This window comes from Moschus berezovskii, chromosome 17 (assembly GCF_049115385.1).
Source record: "Moschus berezovskii isolate FMDL1 chromosome 17, NW_MosBer_1.0, whole genome shotgun sequence".
In the NCBI taxonomy this organism is placed as follows: domain Eukaryota; kingdom Metazoa; phylum Chordata; class Mammalia; order Artiodactyla; family Moschidae; genus Moschus; species Moschus berezovskii.
Genome location: NC_142476.1, coordinates 17,135,799 through 17,160,617, shown reverse-complemented (window position 1 = coordinate 17,160,617; position 24,819 = coordinate 17,135,799). Strand labels below are relative to the sequence as shown.

General features: G+C 44.6%; 1 long non-coding RNA gene across 14 annotated transcripts in view; it reads right to left on the bottom strand.

Moving 5' to 3' along the window:
• Window positions 1-24,819, bottom strand: part of LOC129551229 (uncharacterized) — a 49,854-nt gene that overhangs the window by 20,315 nt on the left and 4,720 nt on the right. For 3 of the 14 annotated variants that reach the window (XR_016039569.1, XR_016039562.1, XR_016039564.1), the window contains exons 2-7: window positions 24,193-24,303; window positions 22,176-22,247; window positions 21,825-22,020; window positions 4,950-5,155; window positions 2,541-2,886; window positions 292-471 (exon numbers count right to left, since the gene is read on the bottom strand). This is a non-coding gene — a long non-coding RNA (uncharacterized LOC129551229). Of the gene's footprint in view, window positions 1-291; window positions 472-2,540; window positions 2,887-4,949; window positions 5,156-21,824; window positions 22,248-24,192; window positions 24,304-24,819 lie in introns of all 14 variants that reach the window. The other 11 variants (XR_016039567.1, XR_016039563.1, XR_016039565.1 and 8 more) reach the window with 11 other exon arrangements.

Below are 24,819 nucleotides of genomic sequence, written 5' to 3'. Positions count from 1 at the left end.
TGAGCAAAAAGACAACATGCAGAACTCCCAAACTGGGTGAACACTCAGACAGGGTGGAAGAAAGCAGGTAGCATTTAGTGGAGACAATTCGCACAAACATTTCTCATCTCAGAGATGTTACAGCTCCTGATGGCTTCAATCTTTCATTTTAGAGATTTCTATTGATTGGGTAAGAATCACACACGTCTCGTCCACAGCACAGAGATATCAAAGCAAACTTTTCCCCTAGTGCCATTTCCACAGGGGATGGGAATGATTGATTTTTATTGGTTCAGCTTCTAGGATACTCACATCTCAATCCAGCCAATTTTCTTTGGAGAGAGCCCACTCCAGTCCACTTAATTGTATTTTCTAACCAAAGAGTTGAGAGAGATTTGTCATCTTTACAGTCCAGAGGGGATGAATCTCCAGACTCCTCTCCCAAGTGTGTGTGCTGGTTTCTGAAGTTGGTAATCGAAGAAGGTAGTCAGGCTTAGGGGAGACAAAAATCACATGAAATTATACAGCTGAAAACACAGTGACTGAAATGCAAGCAAAAAACAAAAAAACACCTAATCTGGGCATCAAGGATTTCAAAGGTCTGAGAAGAAACAGTTTGCTTTATGCGTTCAACTTTTATTGGACAAAAATGACTGTAACAGTCTTTCATTTGGATTTGAACAAAGAAAAAAAAAAAAACTAAGGAAGTCATCCCCTCAGTTGTCTGACACATCTTCCTTTCTGTTTGCCTTCTTGTGTGGCTCCCTCTGTACTACCGTGAACCTCTCATCACCCCAACCCCTACTTCTTTTAACTTTCATTTAACTCACACCAAATTTCCCACATCTCCCTGTCTCAGCTATAGCTTGCACTGGGGTGTCGAAATGAAGATCCAGAGAAAGTTAAGAATGCTAACCTAGCTTGGAACTTCGGGAAAATTAATGCCCATGGGAAAGGCAAGTCCGCCATTCTCTTGGCAAATGGAAAAGGAGCCTAACTCGGGACGAGATTCTCTAGTGCATGGACACTTTCCAACCCTCAATTACGCACTTTCTCCTATTAAATATACAGGCAGCCCTGACAGTTTCTTCACAATGAACTTCTCTTAGCCCGTAGATTCTGTAGTATGCTGCATCTTTCTATTTCGTACATCTGTTTCTTTTCATCTTCCCTATCACACTGCAACATTCCTGAGGACCAAATAACTGCTTCTTAGCGTCTTCTGCTGCTAAGTCACTTCAGTCGTGTCCGACTCTGTGTGACCCCATAGACGGCAGCCCAACAGGCTCCCCCGTCCCTGGGATTCTCCAGGCAAGAACACTGGAGTGGGCTGCCATTTTCTTCTCCAATGTGTGAAAGTGAAAAGTGAAAGTGAAGTCGCTCAGTCCTGTCCGACTCTTAGCGACCCCACGGACTGCAGCCTACCAGGCTCCTCCATCCATGGGATTTTCTAGGCAAGAGTACTGGAGTGGCTTGCCATTGCCTTCTCCGTAGCTTCTTCAACAGCAACACAAAAACAAAAACTCCCCACAACGTTGGGTGAGACTTTGAAAATGTTACAAGGTACTGTTACAAAGTGATAATATCATTTATGATTTTTTAATAAATTTTTGTCATGATAAATTGTACAACCAAAGAAGTACTAGCTTCAAAGAACTCACCAAAGAGTTGCTTGATGATTTCCTTTTTCTTTCTCTTTCTCTCTCTCTTTCCCCCTCTCCTCTTTCTCTCTTTCCTTGCTTAGTAACTTTCACAGACACTTTGTAAACCCCAGAAAATGTTAGCTAATGATCTATTATAATTTTCAACACACTGTTATTAGTTTATTTTTTATTTATGTTTTCATACTACTAAACTTGATATACTGCTTTATTATCCCACTGGATCAAAATTATTTTTTGATGACTTTAAAAATTACTGCCAATGATTCCGTCCAAGAAAATACTTTCCCTCTATGAAAGTAAAACAAAGGAGCAGGCTATCCTCAAATTGGAACACAATAAATTTTGACCATTGATAACTGCAATCAATTCCATCAAGGAGCAGAGGTCAGATCCCCACACCAACCAATTTTCTGTGAGACTGCTTGAGGATCCTACAATTCAACTCAATTCTGATAGTATCTATCTGGACAGAGCATTCAGATTCCACAGGTTAAAGGCTCGGTCCTACAAGTCTGCCCCTCCGCTCCACATTAGACATCAATCACAAGTTCCACTTGTCACCTAGGCTTGTAACCAACCGACTACAGATTGCAGGTTCCAACACTCCCTCCTCCTCAGGTTTGGTTAATTTGTCAGAGTGGCTTACTGAATCAGAATAACATTTTCCTTACTACATTATGTTTCCTTATTAGATTATGGGGCTTCCCTCATAACTCAGCTGGTAAAGAAGCCACCTGCAATACAGGAGACCCTGGTTCAATTCCTGGGTCAGGAAGATCCCCTGGAGAAGGGAAAGGGTACCCATTCCAGTATTCTGGCCTGGAGAATTTCATGGTCTATCGTCTGTGGGGTTGCAAAGAGTCAGACACAACTGAATGACTTTCATTTTTCACTTACTAGATTATTAGTTTATTATGAAAGGATATTACTTTCTCTGAAAGTGCGCCATTTTGACCAAATTTCCATGTGTTCACCAACTCAGAAGCTTTCCAAAGCCCATCTTTTTGGCTTTTTATGGTGGTTTCATTGCATAGGCATAACAGGTCAAATCACTGGCCATTGAGGATTGATTCTTCCTTGGGGGATATGAAAATCTCTGCTCGTGGTCCAACATTCTTGAAGTTAACTTCTATACGCGAGGTAAGATCAGTGCCTTTGGCGCTATGACCGTAAACACAGCACATTCTCGGTCCTCAAGGAGTATTATTGTTTACAGGCAAAGAGGAGGTGCTTACTCAAATATCTTTAAAAGAAAAGAGAAATTGTTCCTGTGAGTGAAATGTATCTGTGCTAGGAGAGAAAGCAGGAAAGAGGCAGTTGTTACTTTAGTTGTATAAGTTGTGGGCAAGGAGAGCCTAACAGAAGTTCTCATGAAGGGAAACTTTCAATGTCTGTATCCATCATTCAGGTAAAGTTACTAAAGACAAGCTTCTTGAATTTGTGGATAACAGAGCAGGGCATGATGGCCAGTAAACTGATTAGCAAAATCAAGATTCTGAAATGAAGCTACAAACCCAAATGACAGGGAAAGTTAATAAGATGACTCTACACAGTTATGAATGGGTTCACAGCAGTGCTTATGGGGGAGAGACCACAAGACTTGTAGCAGATCACATAAACTCAACAGCCATAAAATTTCATCCAAATATTCCTCCCAGGGCTCTTTCAAACCCCTTCATGTACCTGCTCACCTTTGAGGCTCACACAAACTCCATGAGCGCTACAGCAGGCAAGTTTTACTAGTCCCACTTTAGCAGGTGGACATGGTCACAGAGCATAAAAGACTTGACCAAGGTTCTGTAGCAACTTAAAAAAAGTGAGAACCTAGCTTTCCTGGTGACTCAGACAGTAGAATCTGCCTGCAAAGGGGTTCAATCCCTGGGTTTGAAAGATCCCATCAAGAAGGAAATGGCAACCCACTCCAGTATTCTTGCCTGGAGAATCCCATGGAGAGGAGCCTGTCTGGCTACAGTCCATGGGTTTGTAAAGAGTCGAACACAACTGAGCAACAAAACTTTAACTTTCTTTCACCTTTGATCACATAGATTTGATCACACAGAATGACTTCACAATCAAGGAATCTCAACAGCAATCAGAATTCTGTGGTCAGTTTCAGGCACATTTTACAAAGGATATTTACAATAAAGGATCCTTCCATCCAGTGGAGGTAGTTAGGATGATGAAACCTCGGGATATCGTGGCATATAAGAAATGTTTGGAGGAGTTTTGCCAAGAACAGAAAAGACACAAGAACTATTGTCTGGAAATATCTGAGGATCTGTGATGCGGAAAAGAATTAGACTCATCTGTGAAGGTTCACGGGGCAGAACCAGCACAACTGCATGAAAGTGACAGCAAGACGAAGATTTCAGGTGCTGTAAAGGAGGGCATTCTATCATTTAGAAGCAGGAAAGACAAGCTGCGAAAGAGCGAATCCACCATTCTAGCACAGATTAGAGCATAGGCTGCGAATAGCCATAAATTGTAGTCGTTGAAGGGATTCCTGCCTAAAAATAAAAACTTCATGGCATCTCAGATCTCTTGCAACTGAAAGACTCTATTACTTAAATAAAAAACTGCTTCACTAGGAAATTGACATCCCAATGCTAGATCTTCAAAATATGCTTAAAGAACATTCTGACACCATGAGTTAGCACCATCTTCATCTGGGTCATAAAAACATCATAAATAGTCATAAGGCCATTCACATATCCTGATTTTTGCCATTTGCTAGTCTTCATAGCCCTCCATGAATGAGAAAGGGGCTTGAATGACTATCCCAGAGATTGAAGTGACAAGTTTAAGGTGATGTGGCAAGTTAGCAGTGAAATCAGAGCCAGAAAACTAGTCTTCCCTTAGATTTATTGAGATCTCAGTAACAACATTAGTTTAAAAAAACTGACTACTATTTGTAGCTCTTACTATGGGACAGTTACTTCTTTAAACACTTTACATCTGTGATGTCACTCAACCTTCACAAAATCCCATCAGATGAGAACTATTACGTCCTCTTTTTATAGGTTAAGAAACTAAGAGCAGAGAGGTTAGGTAACTCACCTACGGTAACAGGTCCTAGGTGGCAGGGTGAGATTTCAAACCTAGGCAATCTGACTGCAAAACCCATTACTCTCAACCACTAGTCGCTGTTTCCCTTCCAGAAACCGTTTCATTTGTGAGAGAGAAAGGGGAAGTCCCCATACTTAGACATCACAGCTTCTGTGGAACGTGCTGCCAAAGGAACCAGATAAGCAGGTTTGGAAGCTATGACAGCTGGGAAAGACTCTTCCTTAGGAGCCATCTCCCTACCTCCTTCAGCTCATCCCTCCTAATACGACGGATGGCTGCAGACGCTCCTTCTCACCGATGGGATGACAGAAATGAACGGAGCAAGCTGCAAACTTGAGACTCAGCGGTTCTGATAATCAGACCGGACTGAAATGTGGCTGAGGTTCAGGCAAACTCTGTGAAGGAGGGGTGGTCCTCAGAAGAGAAGGCAGAATCCACGTTTGACCCTTTACCGGAGAGAGAGAAAAAGACAAAACTAAAATAATGGGTACCACAGATAACTGTTTATTCCTTTCCGGTACAACAAGCAAATAAACTGCCATTGGTGCCTCCAAACTTCATACAGGGTAATATTCCTTTAATGGAATGCTTTTAGAGAAGAGTCATAAAAATAAATTGAAAAGTGCTTTCTGCTGGCTACAGCTGGCATAAGCAGCATCTGAGCAAACAGGATAACACAAGGCTTAACTTAGCATCGCCATTTTTATTACTCACCCGCGACAGGTCTTATAATAGTATAAATTCACTTAAAAAACGGACTCTTTTCCCCATCACCGCTCGTCCTCTCCAGCACCACGCACCCAACAGCCTCCTGTGTTCATTCTGAGCAGCATAATTACAGGTCTTTTTATGATTTAGGTTTGAGACCAATTAGCTGATACTGCTAGCCTTTCAAATGCTAGCTTCCCTCTCTTGGCACTCCCTGTTCTGCTGGGATGTACCTGAGTGCTTGCAAAAGGCACATGTTTTGTGAGGCGCGGAGAACTCGGATCTGCTGGTGGCTGGGTTCCCTCCTCCCCGCTCCCTTGTTGCTCCAATCTGCCCCTGCATCTTGGGTGCACCTGGTCTCTAAAACTGCCACGGTGTGAAATGCGCGCGGAATATTCATGCCGGGCGCCCACGCTGCTGCGGAGATGCTGAGACCAGGCTGGTGCGCGGCGGCGCTGCAGGCGGCGGCCTCCTCCAAGCGCCATTCCTGCAGGTGGGGCTGCGGCTCCGCGCTGCGCGGTGCTCGGCCGCAATGGTGAAGCCTGGTAGCCACGACGGGTGAAGAGTTCAAGCCTTAGGAAAGGCGCCACCTGAGAGCCTGGCCCCCTCCACTGCCCCTGTCCCTCACGTCTTCCACTCCGCAGTCATCACGGAGTAAGGCTACAGCGATGGTCATACCGTCATATATGCAGCAGCGATCTACGTCATCGACCAACGAGCATGAGTTCTATAAAGCCCTGCCTACCACTGGAGGATGCGAGGGTGAATAAAGTTCCCTGCTCTCAGCGTGTTTTTAACTGAATGTAAACTTTATTTTGGGGGGCTCCAAAATCACTGCAGATGCTGATTGCAGCCAGGAAAGTAAAAGACGCTTACTCCTTGGAAGGAAAGTTATGACCAAACTTGATAGTATATTAAAAAGCAGAGATATTACTTTGCCAACAAAGGTCCGTCTAGTCAAGGCTATGGTTTTTCCCGTGGTCATGTATGGATGTGAGAGTTGGACTGTGAAGAAAGCTGATCGCCGAAGAATTGATGCTTTTGAACTGTGGTATTGGAGAAGACTCTTGAGAGTCCCTTGGACTGCAAGGAGATCCAACCAGTCCATTCTAAAGGAGATCAATCCTGGCTGTTCATTGGAAGGACTGATGCTGCTCCAATACTTTGGCCACCTCATGAGAAGAGTTGACTCACTGGAAAAGACTCTGATGTGGGGAAAGGTTGGGGGCGGGAGGAGAAGGGGACGACAGAGAATGAGATGGCTGGATGGCATCACTGACTCGATGGACATGAGTTTGAGTGAACTCTGGGAGTTGGTGATGGACAGGGAGGCCTGGTGTGCTGTGATTCATGGGGTTGCGGAGAGTCGGACACGACTGAGTGACTGAACTGAACTGAACTGAAGGAGGCTCAACTTACTCACATAAAAGGATAACTTAGAATATAAGTCTGGATGTGGAAAGTGCTCTGTGGAATAGACAGTAAATTCAAAGAAAGATTTTGCCACGGGGACCTGAGCAAGGAGAGTCTCTAGCCATCTACTCTGTAGCAAGTGCTTTACAAATTGTCTTCAACCCTTATACAACCCTTTAAGATACATATAGTATATATGATTATAATCCTTTATTGGAAGGGCTGATGCTAAAGCTGAAACCAATACTTTGGCCACCTCATGCAAAGAGCTGACTCACTGGAAAAGAGTCTGATGCTGGGAGGGTTTGGGGGTGGGAGGAGAAGGGGACGACAGAGAATGAGATGGCTGGATGGCATCACCGACTCAATGGACATGAGTTTGAGTGAACTCCGGGAGTTGGTGATGGACAGGGAGGCCTGGCGTGCTGTGATTCATGGGGTCACGGAGAGTCGGACATGACTGAGCGACTGAACTGAAGTGAACTGAATGTATATATAAGGCTTCTCTGGTGGCTCGGACCATAAAGAATCTGCCTGCAATGCAAAAGACTTGGGCTCCATCCCTGGGTCAGGAAGAGCCCCTGCAGAAGGAAATGGCAACCCACTCCAGTATTTTTGCCTGGAGAATCCCATGGACAGAGGATTCTGGCGGGCTGCAGTCCATGGTGTCCCAGAGAGTGAGACAGAACCCAGCGACTAACACTTGCACTTTTAGTTTCAAGGTACATGTAATTATGTTATACCTGAAGCATTTTCAAGATAAAAGAAAAAAAAAAACCCTCGCAAAATTAGGTAACCTTTCCAAGATCACACAACTAGTAAGTGACAAAACCTGAAATTGTGATTTCTGGTGTGACACCAAAAGCTTAACCATCGTATCATGTTTCCTGCTTACAAATCAGCAGACATGAAGTTTGGTGTACATTCTGCTGGCGGTCGTGGGGTGGTTGTAGAAGGAAGTATAAGAATATTTGAGAAAGGAAAAGTGGACTAATTTGGATAGAATAGAGGAATTAAGACCATAAAATACACAATATGAAAGGGATTTACAAAGCTAACCTGAAATACATTATTAAATTAACAATCCAACAATATATAGGGGTATTCAGTTCAGTTCAGTTCGGTTCAGTTCAGTCGCTCAGTCGTGTCCGACTCTTTGAGACCCCATGAATCACAGCACACCAGGCCTCCCTGTCCATCACCAACTCCAGTACGTAGTCATTAAAAAAAATATCTGAAGACTAGGTAGACTTATGAAAGATGCTAATGCTGTAATGTTAAGTAAATGAAATAATAGGAAGATAAAGCAGAATACAAAGTACTTTCTGTTTGCAGCAATGTGGAAGTAAGTATTGATAGGGCTTTTACATAAAACTTTTAGTTAATATTGTTCAAGAGGTAAAAAACAAGTCCATCCCCTGGGCATATACATGACTATATTTACACTTTTCCAGACAGATGGTTTTCTTCCCTCTTCTAACAGATTTCCATGGAAAGAAATCTAATGCCCTCACTGTGTTATTTTAGTGCCTTGCAACCCCATTTCCTCAAGTCTAGCCTCCATCCCCCTACTGATGCAGTTTCACCCCACAGTTGGCTTCTGTCTCTGTGAGCTAACCACTGGCTTAAAATATTTAACATGCTTTGGGTTCCAGAGATAGTGAATGTAAGATTGACATCCCCGCCAGCTCCCTTTTCGTATTCTGAACCCTAGCTCTGATGGTATTCTTGATACGACTGAGAAGGTAGAAGGAAAGGAACTGATGATTAAAAAAGCAAAACAATCTAAGCGTCATAACTTACCAAACCTATTATTTTCCTGTCTTCTGCTTCTTTCATGCGACTTGCGATGATTCCACTTCATCTCCCAGTGCCTTTCATGTCTAGCAATTGAAAAGCTCCCCCCCCAAAAACTGATCTCTCTGCTATTCACCAGTCATAGTGGTGGTGTTCAGCCACTCAGTCACGTCCGACTCTGCGACTCCGTGGGCTGCAGCACACCAGGCTTCCCTGTCCTTCACCATCTCCCTGAGTTTGCTGAAACTGATTTCCATTGAGTCAATGATGCCATCCAACCATCTCATCCTCTGTCGCCCCCTCCTCCTCCTGCCTTCACTCTTTCCCAACATCAGGGTCTTTATCAATGAGTCAGCTCTTTGCATCAGTTGGCCAAAGTATCGGAGCTTCAGCTTCAGCATCAGTCCTTCCAATGGATATTCAGGACTGATTTCCTTTAGGATTGACTGGTTTGAGCTCCTTGCTGTCCAAGGGACTCTCAACAGTCTTCTCCAGCACCACAGTTCAAAGGCATCAATTTTTTGGTGCTCAGCCTTCTTTATGGTCCAACTCTCTCATCCATACATGACTACTGGAAAAATTGTAATTTTGATGATATGAACCATTGTTGGCAAAGTGATGTCTCTACTGTTTAATACACTGTCTAGGTTTGTCATAGCTTTTCTTCCAAGGAACAAATGTCTTTTAATTTCATGGCTGCAGTCACCATCTGCAGTGATTTTTGAGTCCAAGAATATAACGTGTGTCACTGTTTCCATTGTTTCCCCATCTATTTGTCATGAAGTGATGGGACTGGATGCCATAATCTTGAGTTTTTGAATGTGGAGTTTTAAGCCGGCTTTTTCACTCTCCTCTTTCATCTTCATCAAGTTCCTTTTTTTCCCTTTAGGTCCTTTTTGCTTTCTGCCATTAAGGTGGTGTCATCTGCATATCTGAGGTTATTGATATTTCTTCTGGCAGTCTTGATTCCAGCTTGTGTTTCATCCAGCCCAGGGTTTCACATGATGTACTCTGCATATAAGTTAAATAAACAGGGTGACGATATACAGCCTTGATGTACTCCTTTCCCAATTTGGAACCAGTGACTTGTTCCATGTTTGGTTCTAACTGTTGTTTCTTGACCTGCATGCAGATTTCCCAGGAGGCAGGTCAGGCGGTCTAGTATTCCCATCTCATTAAGAATTTTCCACAGTTTATTGTGATCTACACAGTCTAAGGCTTTGTAGTCAATGAAGCAGAAGTAGATACTTTTCTGGAATTCTCTTGCTTTTTCTATGATCCATCAGATGTTGGCAATTTCATCTGCGGTTCCTCTGCCTTTTCTAAATCCAGATTGTACATCTGGAAGTTCTCAGTTCACATACTGTTGAAGCCTAACTTGAAGGATTTTGATCATTGCCTTGCTAGTATGTGAAGTGAGTGCAGTTGTGCAGTAGTTTGAACATTCCTTGGCTTTGCCCTTTTTTGGTATTGAAAGGAAAACTTTCTTTTCAGATTTCATTACTTTTATCACTCTACATTTTCCCATCTATTCTCATGCCAGAATAGTATGACTCTTGACAAAGTTAAATAAACCCCACCCATTTCCTTTTATGAGTATATATCAATAAGCCCTATTAAGAGAGCACTTTGCCCATTCTGATTCTCTGTTCCCAAGATAGTACTGGGTTCTACCATACATAGTTACTGCTAAGATGGGAAAATGAAAACATAGCCTTGAATCAAAAGGGTTATATAAGAGGATATGAATAGATCACCAGAGATAGATAGATGAATGATAGATGGATAATGGATGGATAGATAGATAGACAGATAATCAGTTCAGTTCAGTCGCTCAGTCGTGTCCGACTCTCCGCGACCCCATGAATCACAGCACGCCAGGCCTCCCTATCCATCACCAACTCCCGGAGTTCACTCAAACTCATGTCCACAGAGTCGGTGATGCCATCCAGCCATCTCATTCTCGGTCGTCCCCTTCTCCCCCCGCCCCCAACCTTTCCCAGCATCAGAGTCTTTTCCAGTGAGTCAACTCGTCGCATGAGGTGGCCAAAGGATTGCAGTTTCAGCTTTAGCATCAGTCCTTCCAATGAACACCCAGGATCGATCTCCCTCAGAATGGACTGGTTGGATCTCCTTGCAGTATAAGGGACTCTCAAGAGTCTTCTCCAACACCACAGTTCAAAAGCATCAATTCTTCGGCGATCAGCTTTCTTCACAGTCCAACTCTCATATCCATGCATGACCACGGGAAAAACCATAGCCTTGACTAGACGGACCTTTGTTGGCAAAGTAATGTCTCTGCTTTTTAATATATTATCAAGGTTGGTCATAACTTTCCTTCCAAGGAGTAAGCGTCTTTTAATTTCATGGCTGCAATCAGCATCTGCAGTGACTTTGGAGCCCAAAAAAATAAAGTCTGACACTGTTTCCACTGTTTCCCCATCTATTTCCCATGAAGTGATGGGACCAGATGCCATGATCTTCATTTTCTGAATATTGAGCTTCAAGCCAACCTTTTCACTCTCCTCTTTCACTTTCATCAAGAGGCTTTTGAGTTCCTCTTCACTTTCTGCCATAAGGGTGGTGTCATCTGCATATCTGAGGTTAGACAGATAATAGATAGAGATAAATACAAGCCAGGGTCACCGAAGCAGAAAAACGAGTGCCATGAAGCACAGTTAGCCAAACCCAATGGTAAGTCCCCATGTCTGTGGCAGCCAAATGGGAAAGGCAAAGCCAGAAGAGAAATCTGAGCTCAAGAACCAGCTGTAGAATTTTGCAAGAGAAAATCAGAAGCCTATGTAAGGAGTGGCTGAATTATTTGGATGCATTAAATTTTACTGCTGCCCCTTTACAAGGTCCATGATTTCCCCCTTCCCTTGTCTCACTCGGAGGCACCCTGAACCAGATACCTGACCCTCACACAGGAGGAGGTCCGACACCACCAGCTGTCAGGCCCTTGTACTTTTCCAAGATGCCCCCTTTACTCCCTCTGACCCTCACCCACATTCTGCCTGGTTCCGTTGCACTGCTTGTCAACACTCCACACTTGAGAGCTGCCTGTCTCTAGAGTGCAGTGGCCCGCTTTCTCTGATATGCTCTCAGCCACTCACAAAACTCATTCTTTGTCACATTGTCCCCATCACCCCTTGGCAATTTGTAACTCCATCTTCAAGGCTCCCATAGCATTTTGTCAGAGGGCTTATCAACATGTTACAATTGCTTGCCTAAATGTCTGTCTTCTGGACTCTACAAGGAGTACCTTATAGACTGACTACTTCTCTTGTTCATTTCTGGGTCCCTATGCCTAGCATTTTGCTTGGCATATCACAGGTATGCAATGTATATTTCTTAGATGAATGAATCAAATATAGCTTATTCCACGTTCACCTATTCACTTCATTATCTTCTAAGATCTTGCAAATCAGGAGTGGCAATCTCCTAAAACAAACAGTATGACACCTAATAGATGTCGCTATCACAGGTAACAGCCAGCAAATAGCCTCAGTCAGGAAAAATAATTAACGTGCCCAGATACTATGTTTCTTGATAGCTCTTTATTCCCAGGGCTACTCCTCTAGGTAAGGACTCCTTCTCTGAAAGCAAATGCAAATATATTTTCTGAGACTAGTTCTGGAGAGTACAGTGCAAGATTGTGAAATTCAAAACACACCTGGGAAATTCAGACATGATCTCAATAATAAGAGCTGTAATCAAGGAAGAAACCCTTACTTAAGCAAATAATTTGCCTTGGGAGTAAAAAGCTGAACACGGTGTTCTTCACACACAGGGACTGTAGTCGGCTTTTTGTCTTCACTCTGCATAGATCTCGCTGAACAAATCACCAAAATAAAATATTTACACTATGCCTACCATAATAGAAATGGTCTTCCAATCAGAGAAGAAATTGATGTGGTGGGAATAAGAAAGAGAGAGAGTAGGAGAAAGAGTGCTTAAAATTAAAAGGAAGTGCCATCCAAGGGCAAAACAATTTGACCCAAATTCCCCCCAAGTGAGGGTAACATGAATGGTAATGAATTAGGTCTTATGTCTGCATTTTTGTGGATGATTTGCAGACATCAGATTGTGTGGTGTTATAGACACAATCCTCAACTTCCAAGAGAGGGAGAAAAGTTGATGCAGAAAAATACACTTTGACTAGATAAACAATAGCCAGACAACTGTATATCACAGCAAGATATAATGTCAGGTGTGGAATCAGATAAATTGCAAATAACAGTGGAGAAACAGCTGAACCTTGAGGACTATCAGCAGATAAACCAGATGAAATGGATAAAGGCTCATCGGGTAGAGATGACGGTGCAGCCTTCCTGGCAGAAAAGTGGGGGCAGACAGAGGAAGCAGTGGATTAGCGATGGAGCCTGAGCATCTAGATTCAAGGCTGCAGTCAACTTTCCAAGAGCCAGATAAAATAACAGCAAGAAACAATAAAGTATAACGGTAGTAGTGTCAGCTGTGATACGCAGATAATTTGTTACCCTGTACAGCCTGAGGTCTCTTTCCAGAGGCAAGCAGAAATCCAAGTTCCTGGACTTATCAACCTGTACAGTTAACAGGAGAAGATTCAATGCAAAGAGCAGCAAGAACCATGGAGTGTTTGCACTGAAAGGGACCTTTCAGTTCAGTTCAGTCACTCAGCCGTGTCCAACTCTTTGCAACTGCATGAACTGCAGCATGCCAGGCTTCCCTGTCCATCACCAACTCCTGGAGCTTGCTCAAACTCATGTCCATTGAGTCAGTGATGCCATCCAATCATCTCATCCTCTGTCGTCCCCTTCTCCTGCCCTCAATCTTTCCCAGCATCAGGGTCTTTTCAAATGAAGTCAGTTCTTTGAATCAGGTGGCCAAAGTATTGGAGCTTCAGCTTCAGCATCAGTCCTTCCAATGGATATTCAGGACTGATTTCCTTTAGAATTAACTGGTTTGATCTCCTTGCAGTCCAAGGGACTCTCAAGAGTCCTCTCCAGCACCACAGTTCAAAAGCATCAATTCTTCAGCACTCAGCTTTCTTTATAGTCCAACTCTCACATCCATACATGACTATTGGAAAAACCATAGCTTTGACTAGGCAGACCTTTGTAGGCAATGTCTCTGCTTTTAAATATGCTGTCAAGGTTAGTCATAGCTTTTCTTTCAAGGAGCAAGTGTCTTTTAATTGAAAATCTTTTAATTTCATGTCTGCAGTCACCATCTGCAGTGATTTTGGAGCCCAAGAAAATAAAGCCTCCCACTGCTTCCATTGTTTCCCCATCTGTTTACCATGGGGTGATGGGACTGGATGCCATGATCTTAGTTTTTGAAAGTTGAGTTTTAAGTCAACTTTTTCACTCTCCTCTTTCATTTTCATCAAGAGGCTCTTTAGTTCCTCTTCACTTTCTGCCATAAGCGTGGTGTCATCTGCATATCTGAGGTTATTGATATTTCTCCCAGCAATCTTGATTCCAGCTTGTGCTTCATTCAGCCTGGCTTTTCATGTGATGTATTGATGCTTTTGAACTGTGGTGCTGGAGAAGACTCTTGAAAGTCCCTTGGACTGCAAGGAGATCCAACCAGTCCATTCTAAAGGAGATCAGTCCTGGGTGTTCATTGGAAGGACTGATGCTAAAGTTGAAACTCCAATACTTTGGCCACCTCATGCGACAAGTTGACTCACTGGAAAAGACCCTGATGCTGGGAAGGATTGGGGGTGGGAGGAGAAGGGGATGACAGGGAATGAGATGGCTGGACGGCATCACCGACTCGATGGACATGAGTTTGAGTGAACTCCGGGAGTTGGTGATGGACAGGGAGGCCTGGCATGCTGTGATTCATGGGGTCGCGGAGAGTCGGACACGACTGAGCTACTGAACTGAACTGAATTCTGCATATATATGAAAGGGACCTTAGCAATTATACACAGCAGCCTCCCTTTCCAGGACAACAGACTATCTTGGTTTCCTTCCCACTTCACTGAACATGTCTTCTCAACTCCTTTTCCGGTCTCTGTTTCTCTTTCCGTCTTCTAAATGTTGGGATGGGTCCCTTTCTTCTATAAGCACTCATTCCAAGATTTAGATATCTAAGATTACTTCCACATCTGTATTCCTAGCCTTGACATCTCTCAGCTGAGCTCCAAACTTGTATACTCAATTGCATGCTTGGCATCTCCCATTGAATGGCTTCCAGGCATGTCCAAAAAATAGAGCTCTTTATTCTGCTTTTTCTACCCAGATCAGTTACTCCCTGGTTTTCCCCATCTAAATCAAGTTACCTCAATCTACCCATTTGCCCAAGCCAAAGACCTGGGGTCCATCTTTGGTTCCTTTTTTTTTCCTCTTTCTCTCTCATCAACCATATTTTATCTATTGATAAAATAGATATTTATGCTAATTAATAGCATAATTAATGCTAATTAATTTTTAATGATGTTAATTAATTTGTTAGTGATGAATAGGTGTATCCATTCCATTTCCACGGCTGCTACCCTGACTCTAGTCACCATCCAAGTTCATCTAGAATAGCCGCCCACTTAGCCCTCGCTGCCATTATGAGAGCATGTCCTTGAAGTTCATTCCCTACAGAGTGGCCAAAGTGACCTTCCAGAAAGATGTTTTAAATAGTATAAATGGGATAAATCATTGATAAATGCTGATTGATACAGAAAAATAATTGTTGGGCAGGCCTTCGTTGGCATGACAATCCTAAGTGAATGCGACGTCGATGCAGCCAAATCTTCGCATCACATAACGGCCCGCTGTGCACGCAGTGTTCTGCTGGCCCTGCCCTGTATGCCAACATTGCAGCACCCCTTCTTAAGGGCTACTTGGGCTGTACATCTGCCTGCTCAATTTTTAAACAAAAATAGCAAGCGTGCTTTCCATTACTTTCTCCTCCCTCACTTCTGGAACATCCTTTCGAAATTGCCATATGAATGTTGCCAACAATCTGGACTTTAGAAATACGCAAATGGTTAACAACATTGCTCACGTTCCTTTTGGATATCGAGTGAAGCAGTCATTCCTCTAGAGTCTCCTAGCCTCAAAGAACACAGAAGCAACTCTGGGTTTTGGGGACTGTCTCATTTCCATTAACCCCCCTCACACACCCCTCTCAAATTGGAACATATAGGTCAGTGTTTATGTCCACAGTTGCATTAAACCCATTAAGCGAGGGATGAGGGGTGAGAGAGCGTTGCTTGTTTGCCTACTTAGGAGTGTTAGAATAAGGGCTCTAACGTGCCGCAGAGACTCTGGATTCTGAATAATGCAACGATGGGCACTGATCAAAGCGCTAGCAGTCATTATGTCATTATTCAGCCCAGTAACACTACAGTCCTAGGTCCTAACATCTCTGTTTTGCAAAAGAGGAAACTGAGGCTCCAGGGCAAAGTCGCACGGCAACATTACAGAGCCGTGATGAAAAATCCTGCGAGCGTGGTAAAAGCACTCACATCCACCCCAAATGAGGTTAGGGGTAGTATTTCAGCAAGGCTCCCTGTTACTTACTGGAAACCAAGGGAACCCCTCCCCGTCACAAGGCCCCTTGCCCGTCACCCTTTCCCATAGCTGCAATGAGCAACTGGTGACCCTGTCCTCAGGGGGTCTGTTTCCTGGAGGGAGACCCCCAGGCTGTCTTTCTGCCTCCTCCCCTAACCAGGGCCCTCCTGTGGGTCCAGGCGTCCCTGCTGCAGGGACAGCCCCACGTTCCCAGTCCCCGGCCCAGCCTGGGGAGGGCCGCTGATTAGACCGTGGGCTCTCCCCACCAACACTCCAGTCTGAGGCTGGAGGCTCTGTCAGACGGCCCCTCCGTTCTCGTCAGCTCTCCCCGCTGTGTGTTACCGTGCGGACAGAGGAAAATGACAGTTTTCATCATTTCCTGCTAAACGATTCCGTGCTGATTCAGCCAGTTTCAATGCCACAGCGGTGCAATGAAGAAAAGGGGGGAAAAGACCCAGAATAGAAGAGCAAGTGCTTATCAACCGTTTTGAGGAACTGTTGTGGGTATTTCCCTTCACTCCGAAAAGCCCTTGTCACCCTTTTCAAGGACCGATGGCTGCACGGGAGAGGAGCCCCCTCAGAACTGTTCCTAGGCTTACCTGACTGATTTCCCCATCAAGGGCTCTTTTTTTGGAAAGACACCATTGTCTCTCATGCCCCTGCAATGGGGATGCTTGGCGTAAAAACCAGTTGACCGAGCAGAAATAGAGTGTTCCACCACGGAACCGAGCCGTGACCTTGGGTAAGTCATTTCCCATGTCTGGATCTCAAGTCCTCTCTACAGAGCAAAGACCAATCCTCTTCAAATGGCTGATACACTTTGCAAGCTACGAAGCATTGGAAGAAAGCAAACTGCATGGAGTTTTCGCTCTTCAAATCCCCCATTTACTTGTACTGTAGGATCTCCCCACATATGAGCCGGAGGGCAGAGTGGCCAAACAGGGGTTGTCGTGCTCTGGGGAGGACTTTGTCTTACATCTTCTTTCTGGTTGAGGGCAGCAACGGGGACTCATCCCTGCGCTCTGCTTCTAGCGCTTTGCCACTTCTGAAGAACTCTCACCGCCCTGGGACACCTCCAGCTACAGCCTAAATTCCCTTTCTTGCTTTATTCAGTCAAACTCAGCCTTCATTGAATAATCCCCATTTTTTTAATCCCTTCCAGGTCACACCAGTTCACCTCAAAATGTGTATGTTCCTTCTCTGTTCTCCCCACTTTAGCTTTTAATTTAATGTAACTAATTAAGCTGAGCAGACAGAGCCAGCAGGGTGATGGTTTGCTTTGTTCTAACTTCCCAGGTAAAGAGTGATCCCATGGTGGGACTTCCCTTTCTTCCCTCCATATTGTAAAATGTGTGGTTCTCTTTGCATGGGGTCTTCTCTTTTTCTTTCCTCCCCCCTGTCCCTATGTAACTCTCATGGACAGTACAGGTCAGTCTTACAATCACTCCCTGCACTCTGTCTGCCCTCATTTATCAGACCATCTGCCTAGGGCACCCACCCCAGCACCTGCCCTTCATCTCATCACCGGCAGCCCTGTAACTCCTGCTCACTCCCTGTCTGCCCCACCAGGAACGGTCCCTGGGAGCAGGGTTCACCCCTGTGTGTTGCCCCCCATGTCCCCAGGGCCAAGCACTTTGCCTTGCACAGAGTAGGAACTACATAAAGAGATGTTGAATGAATGAATCCTGGTGGCCAAGAAGATGTATTTTGGCACTGACTCAGAACTGGCAGGACCTCGGATGCCTCCCAGGAAGGGCCTCCACCAAAGCCTGGCATCCCTCTGCAGCATTCCTGACAGACACAGCTGGCTTCTGCAAGACCGCGAGCAGGTATCCAGACGCCACTTCTTCACAAGCCCACTGATTCTCCACCTTGGCGGTTCTGCTAGCAAGTTCCTCCTTCTCCAAACCGGCCCTCCACACACTGACCATTCCCTTCCTGCCCACGGCGGGGGTACAGATGTTCTATGACAAGCACTGAGGGTGTGTCCAATGCTGATGGCAGTCGTCCCCCTTGGCATTTCTTGGTTTCTTTCTGAAGTCGTCAGTTGAGCCCCACCACCTCCGGTCTCCACTCCACTGCCTGGCGTCAGATCTCCATCATTTGGATGGAGGCTTCCTGAGGACTATCTGACTTTCACTTCCTGATTCTCCCCTAGGCACTGCCTTTCACACCTCCATTGACTCCATCCTCCCCACTCCATACCCAGACTGAAGTCCTTTAAGTTTTGGTAGGGCACTCTGGATGCTAGGCTCTCTGAAAGGTGAGTTGGGACGTTAGTTAAAGTGAGAATGTTTTCTCTTAGGAAATGTAGACATTGGTCCCAGTGTGGAGCAACATGCCCCTCCACAAAGGATGGACCATTCCTCACAATCATCTCCTTTCCTGCCAACACTCCACCTGCGAGTGTCTCTCTTCTCCAAGTCCATCAACCTCCATCCTTCTGTTGTTTTTCATATGGCTTCATTTCCAAAGCTTCCACAGCTCTAGCTGTCCTTCCCGGAATGATTATTAACAGGAACCTCCCTGAAAAATCGCAAACCTGATCCCAGCCAGATCCACCTGAGTCCCTAGAGTAATATATAGGTCCTGAGTGTTTATTTATACACACAGAACACTAAGAAGGGTCCCTATCACTATCAGATAATTATTCTTTCTCACGGTGGAATATGTTATGTGCATCAAGGCAGAAGTTGCCCTGGGGAGGACTAGGATGTATACAATCTGCTCTCCATTTAAAAAATGAAAAAGAAAATGGGAAAAAAATCCACAACTTCTCCCTTTCTGTGCTGTTAAGATAAACATCCTTTCTCCCAGTTCCACAGCTCAAGCTGATGGTGAATACTTTTCTCCCTACAGAAATCACTTCTGAAAAGCAGACATTTAACATTTCCAATCTGTCTCTGAAGCTGAGATTAAATTACATTCTGTTTTGAAGGAATCGAAAACACACTTGTTAATATAATAAATGCCTTCCGATGGTTCTAGAATTTGTCTTTGTTAGGCACATAATTCAAGAATTATCTATTATGGTAAAAAAAAAATTGAGCCATCTGGGTCTGTGCTAATATCTGTGAGCAATAAGTCTTCGATTTCCTGCATACTTCATTACTGGCGATACACAGAGAGCAATCATTCCAAAATCAGAGCTTGTTTTCTGTTGTCGGACGATTGTTCATCAGGATTTATGAAGCAACAAAAAGGCATTTTCTTGATTTTCATAAGTTAAGCTAACAGTCCAGTGATGACAACCCCATTAAAACTCAGCAAGTTAGATGTTTAAACCATGGAGTTTTATACCATATCTATCATTTTTACAAAGCGGCTTTCTTTCCTCCAACTTTCCACAGATCTTTTATCAATAGAAGAGACAGGAAAAAATGCTTATTTACCATATATTTGTTAAGCCATATACATTTGCAATGTATCTTACCTGACAATGTGGAAAGGATATAAAGTGTTATCAAACTGACCGATTTTGATGATGTAGAGAAAAGAGATGGTAGGCAAATAGCATTCTCTCCGAATGAACTCTGCCACAGTGCTTTTTAATGCGCTTCTCCCTGGGGATGGGAGCAGGGAAGAGCCAGCTCACTGAGAGCTGGGGTCAGCCGCACTGTGCCCTCTGGAAACAGCATGACGGCCCATCTCAGGGTTGTCGGGTCTACACTCGACAGATGCACGACCTGCCGCTGTTTGTCGTGAGTCTTCTTGTGACTCAGGACGCCAGAAACCCTCCGTGCCAATTGAGACTTTGGGAATAAATGCAGGAAAGGAATCTCTGACTGGCAAGAAAAAGAGGTATCTTGGCTTTAAAGCCTTGCATTTAGGAAGTTCCCATTGGCGACGGAGGAATTCCTGTTAGGCACTGAGAGCCTTAGTTTATTCTCTGTAATTCATTTCTTCCTCAAGGCTGCCTGTTGGATTTACAGCAAAAGAGTTAACTAGGGCAGAAAGCTTTGTTTTTTTGTTTTTTTTAAAGAATGAAGCTCTTGTCATCCAAGAGTCAAAGAGAAGGCTCTCAGGTCAGTTCCATCTTAAATCAGCCTACAGCTTGCTGGTAGCCATGACCTTAATAGCGAGGCCTAAGAGACACTCATGGGTGACACTGAAAGCAGAGGAGGAGTTTGAAGACATTTCATTCTGAGAAGAGGAGAGCTTCCCAAGTGGGGTGAATTCATTGTGAACTTGGATAGAGACAGAGAGATTTGAGTCCCCAAGAGCCCCTCAAAGTCTTATCTCTAGGCCTCTTCCATTATCTTGCTGTTCTAGAAACATGGCTGGAAAGGGCGAGGAAAACAGGGGCTCACATTTTTGTGTGTGTGCCTATTGTATTCTCCACGCTGTACTAGACATGTTTATATATGTGATCTGTGGTTTTCAAAGACGCCCGATCGGCTGTTTTTCCCAAACATAGCCTCCCATGAACCCAGAGCTACAATTTCCAGCTGTGATGGGGAGACATGAAAAAAACCGTGTGCCCAATTGTGCTTCATGATCTGCCCCCGGGAGGTGACTGATGTGGAGCCGGCAAAAGCACAATCACTTTGATAGATGGCCGGCTCCTCCAGGCTCTGTTTTTAAGAAACTCAGAGTCTTCCTGTGGGATTGCCTAAGATTCCAGAAAGGCTGGGCTTTGTTTCTTTCTGCCATCATTGCAGCTGAGGTCAGATGCCATCTTCTGTGTGACAAACTCCCTTTCCTGAAATGAAAACCTGTAGAAACAGCTCCCAAACCCAATCAGCGTGGACCGGTTGGTAGCTGAATTCCCTTGTCCACCCATCTTTGCTTCTTGCTTGTTCTCTCGCCTGGTGAGTTAATGCCATAAACTTTATTCCCAGTCATTCTATCATTACCCTTTATTGGGCTTCTCTTGGGATACCCAGTAGAATAATGGAACACAGACTCTAGTTTTTCTTTTTCTTTTTTATGAAACTGCCCTGTAATAAAATAATTTTTAAAATGATAGATTAGATCTTAAAGTATATGAACAGCTTATGTTATCGCTTGCCTGAGAGACTTCACCCCTCCTGTATAGTTCTGACTCTGTTTCTGATTAAATAAAAAAAAAATGCTGTTGTGAGCATTTGGCTTCTGATTTTCCATAATTCTTATTTGTAAGCACTTTTGTGCTGGTTCCTCCTTATAATTTACTAAGTGCTTTGCTCTTTGAGAGCACTTAGCAGAAGGAGGTGCAGGGAAATTACATCTGGCAATTACGCCAGTAGATTTAACTCCAGGGTTTAGGTTGTGCAGGTCATTCTTTGCTGTAGGTTTCCTGTCCTTGTCCTGGCAACAGGTTACCCGAGGGCTGCTCCTAACCATGTTGAAAGAGGCACAAGGCAATCTGATTGCCTGCTGTTAAGCTGTCATTTAGGGTTCTGATGGCCCTGGGAAGACGTGAGTGGGACTCATTCAAGAGCCAGAACAAAGATAGTCCTGCCGAGGCAAAACTCAAGAAGCCTACATTCCAAGAAGTCTTGTGGTCTTAGTTTCTCAGAGCACCAACTAACTCAGCCCTCAAAAAAAGAATATGGCAAATTTTTTTCCCTCTGCCTTAGAGAAGATGCCAATAGCCTTGTCTATGAGCTGCTCCTCTCACTTGCCTAAGCATTTCGTATGCCTTTTGCATAGAACCACCATCGAATGTATCTCCAAACTCAGATACTTTTGAGGGTGAAAGAAGGACCTCGACAGTCACCTAAGAAAAACGGATGTTACCAAAGATTCCTGGGTGGACTGGGGTGAGTGGACACCGCCTCCCAAGATCCGCACTCCTGGGGTTAACGGAAGTGGGGATATAAAATGAGATGGAGAATGAGTGGTTTGAGTCATCAGCTCTGAGTCTGCTTCCCCCTGCTGCCTTTTCCAAAATGCTGGTGGTTTCAGCCTTCTTCCTGCCAGGGAGAGAGAAGACATTTGATACCATGTATACTCGGTCTTCTGAGGAGTTGGTGTGGTGGAGCATCAAAGCGTGTGGGCTCCGAAGCCAGACTGTCTGGGTTTAAATCATAGCCCCCGCTCACTGGGTGACCTTGGGAAAGTCACTTACTTTTTTGTGCTTCAGTTGCTGACTCAATGAAGAGAGAGCTCAGGAGGATTATAGAAATGGAAGCACATCCACCTGGAAGCAAGAGGAAAGGAGCTGGCTGCTTAACAGGGGTTACCAGTTTTAATGCCCGCCAACATCAAACCCTACGTGATAACTTTTACCTTAATAACAACTCTGCAAGGTACATATTCTTGTCACTCTTATAAGCATCAAAACCGTTGTTACACTTGTTTGAAAGATATGAACATGGAAGCTTGAAGGCATCAAGTATCTTGCCCAAGGTCATATAGCTAGCGAGAGTTAGAATCCCAAGCAACCTATCCAGGCTCTAAAGTCTGTATTTCTTCTAGAATACATCTCTCAGCTGGAGTATGCATGTTTACAAAAAGGGTGTTCTGCTTCAGTGAGACCTCTGGTCAAGCTTAACTCAACACTGCCTCAAGAAATTTACCCCAGATTGGAAGCCCCTCTTGCCAAAGCATTTCTCCTTCCTCAAGACTTTAATGGTATCACTGTGTGACCCAGGATGTGTTACTTCATCTCTCTTTGCTTCGGTTTCCTCGTCTATAAAATGAGGCTTATATTCACACCCGCCTCCGGGGAGTTTTGTGAGCATTCAGTGAATGAACAAATGCAAAGCCCTCAGAAGGCTCTGCACACACAAAGCACAAAATGATTTGCTGTCAGGATCATGCTCGGGGGACTTTAGAGAGCTAGAGGGACAGTAGCCTCCTCATTGGGTTGGAAGGAATGTGGAAAACTTCAGAATTCCTCTGCCAAAAAAGAGGTAAAGAGGTAAATGGGACAAACAAAAAGATCCTCCTTCCTGCCTCTATCAGGAACCTGCTCCAGGTTCTGGCTCATCCGTCATCCTTTCCTTCAGTTTCACAGTAGCAAGGAATCGGTCCATGTTCAGCCTCACTGAAACCCAGGTCTGTGGTTTCGCTCTTGCCCACTGACTCTGTCCTGCTCTCACACTGCCTACTCGTTAGCAATGTTAACCGCTTGAGAACCTCATAACCTCGCCGACTGCTTTGTGTCTCTGGGAAAGGCGAGCCAGAGCAGAGAGTCCAACCTGAGAGGCTCACACAGCTGGAGCAAGGTTCTTCATCTAGAAAATGAGGAGGTTGGACTCACTCAGTGATCTCCAAAGCCAGCTCTGACACTCTATGGGTCTGTGATTCAAAGGCACCCCTGGATTCCCAGGGCTGAGCCGGTTGCATTTCTCATGCATAATAGACTAGAGGGAAGCAATTGGTGGGAATTAAAGTCTCAACTCCCAGGCATTGCCATTTGTCCTTGACGCTTACTGGGAAGCCGAAGGTCATACTTTGCCAGAGTCTTAAATATCAGTCTCATCCATAAACCTCTTTCAAGCTGCCTGGAGAGCCAAAGGCTGTGATTCCAGAAGAGACCAAGGTGGGGAAAGGACAGAGGACAATGGAATATTTTAATACCGGCCAGCAGCTTCTAGAATCGAATGGCCTTGTTCAGCTTTCTTTCGCAACTGTGCTGTTTGATCTCCTTGCCTTTGGCTTGGAAACTGTAAAAATATTTAACTTGCAAAACTCCATGGTGGATGTGGTTTTTCCATCCACCAACTTTTTAAAGAGGCATTTAAAATCCTGGAATTGCTATGATAACCAGAGACCGTGGGCTGAATCCTTAAGGGCAATAAGGTCCTAGAAACACGGATGAAGGTCACGGCACTGTCCTGTCCGCCTATGAAGTGTGAGCTTGAGAATGAGCTGGGAGAGTGGAGAGGGAACACAGAAGGCAGGCTTGTGTACAGATTCTGTAGGGTCAGGCGATGGTTTCCTAAATGTCATGTTCAGCATGGAACTGGGTCAAAAGAGAGAATGGTTGCTCCTAGTCCCTGGAGACCTAATTCAATTCCACCTGCTGTTGGGATTCCACTTCCCCTCAAGCACGTTGTGTGTCTACCGTGTTATGATGGCATATTCTACAGTCTAGTGAGACCTTTGCCACGGGGTGCTCCTGCCAGGGAACTGCTTACATTCCGTCCATCGCGAGTGTCTCCCTGATTCACATCCTATCCCTTGGCTCTCCTGAAGTCATTGTCCACAAGGTTCACTGATGCTTTCCGGAGATCAGAGCTCCAGACACACTAATAAGAAAGAGTATAATAGGTTGATAAGCACCGAAACCCACGGTCAGACATCCCGGGATAAAGCCCCACCTCTGTCACACGTTGGTAAGTTACTTAATGTTTTTGACTCAGTCGCCCCTCCGTACAATGGGGAACAGTTTACCCCAGCAGGTTGCAGAAAGGACTGCAGTATATGGATATTTCTATATGTATCACCTATTTTTTTCCTCATTCTCATCAAACGAGGACTAGATATATTATGTCAGAGACTCCTGGGGAGGCTTTTAAAGCTCTGAAAATCCTCCTTCACCCCTTGAGGGCTTTGTCCCTTCAGCATCTGAAGTTTAATTCCAGATTTTGCTGCCGCACAAGGGAAAAGGCTACTTGTCCAATGATGACCGGCGATTATCTCAGCCTCTTGGGGAGACCCAGCCCTGTCCTGGTTTGAAAGGAGGAGAAAAGGAAATAAGAAGGTGCTGAGTGCTGGGAAGCAAGAGGTGAGGAAGCGGGGGGCAGGAAGAGGGGAAGGGGCCG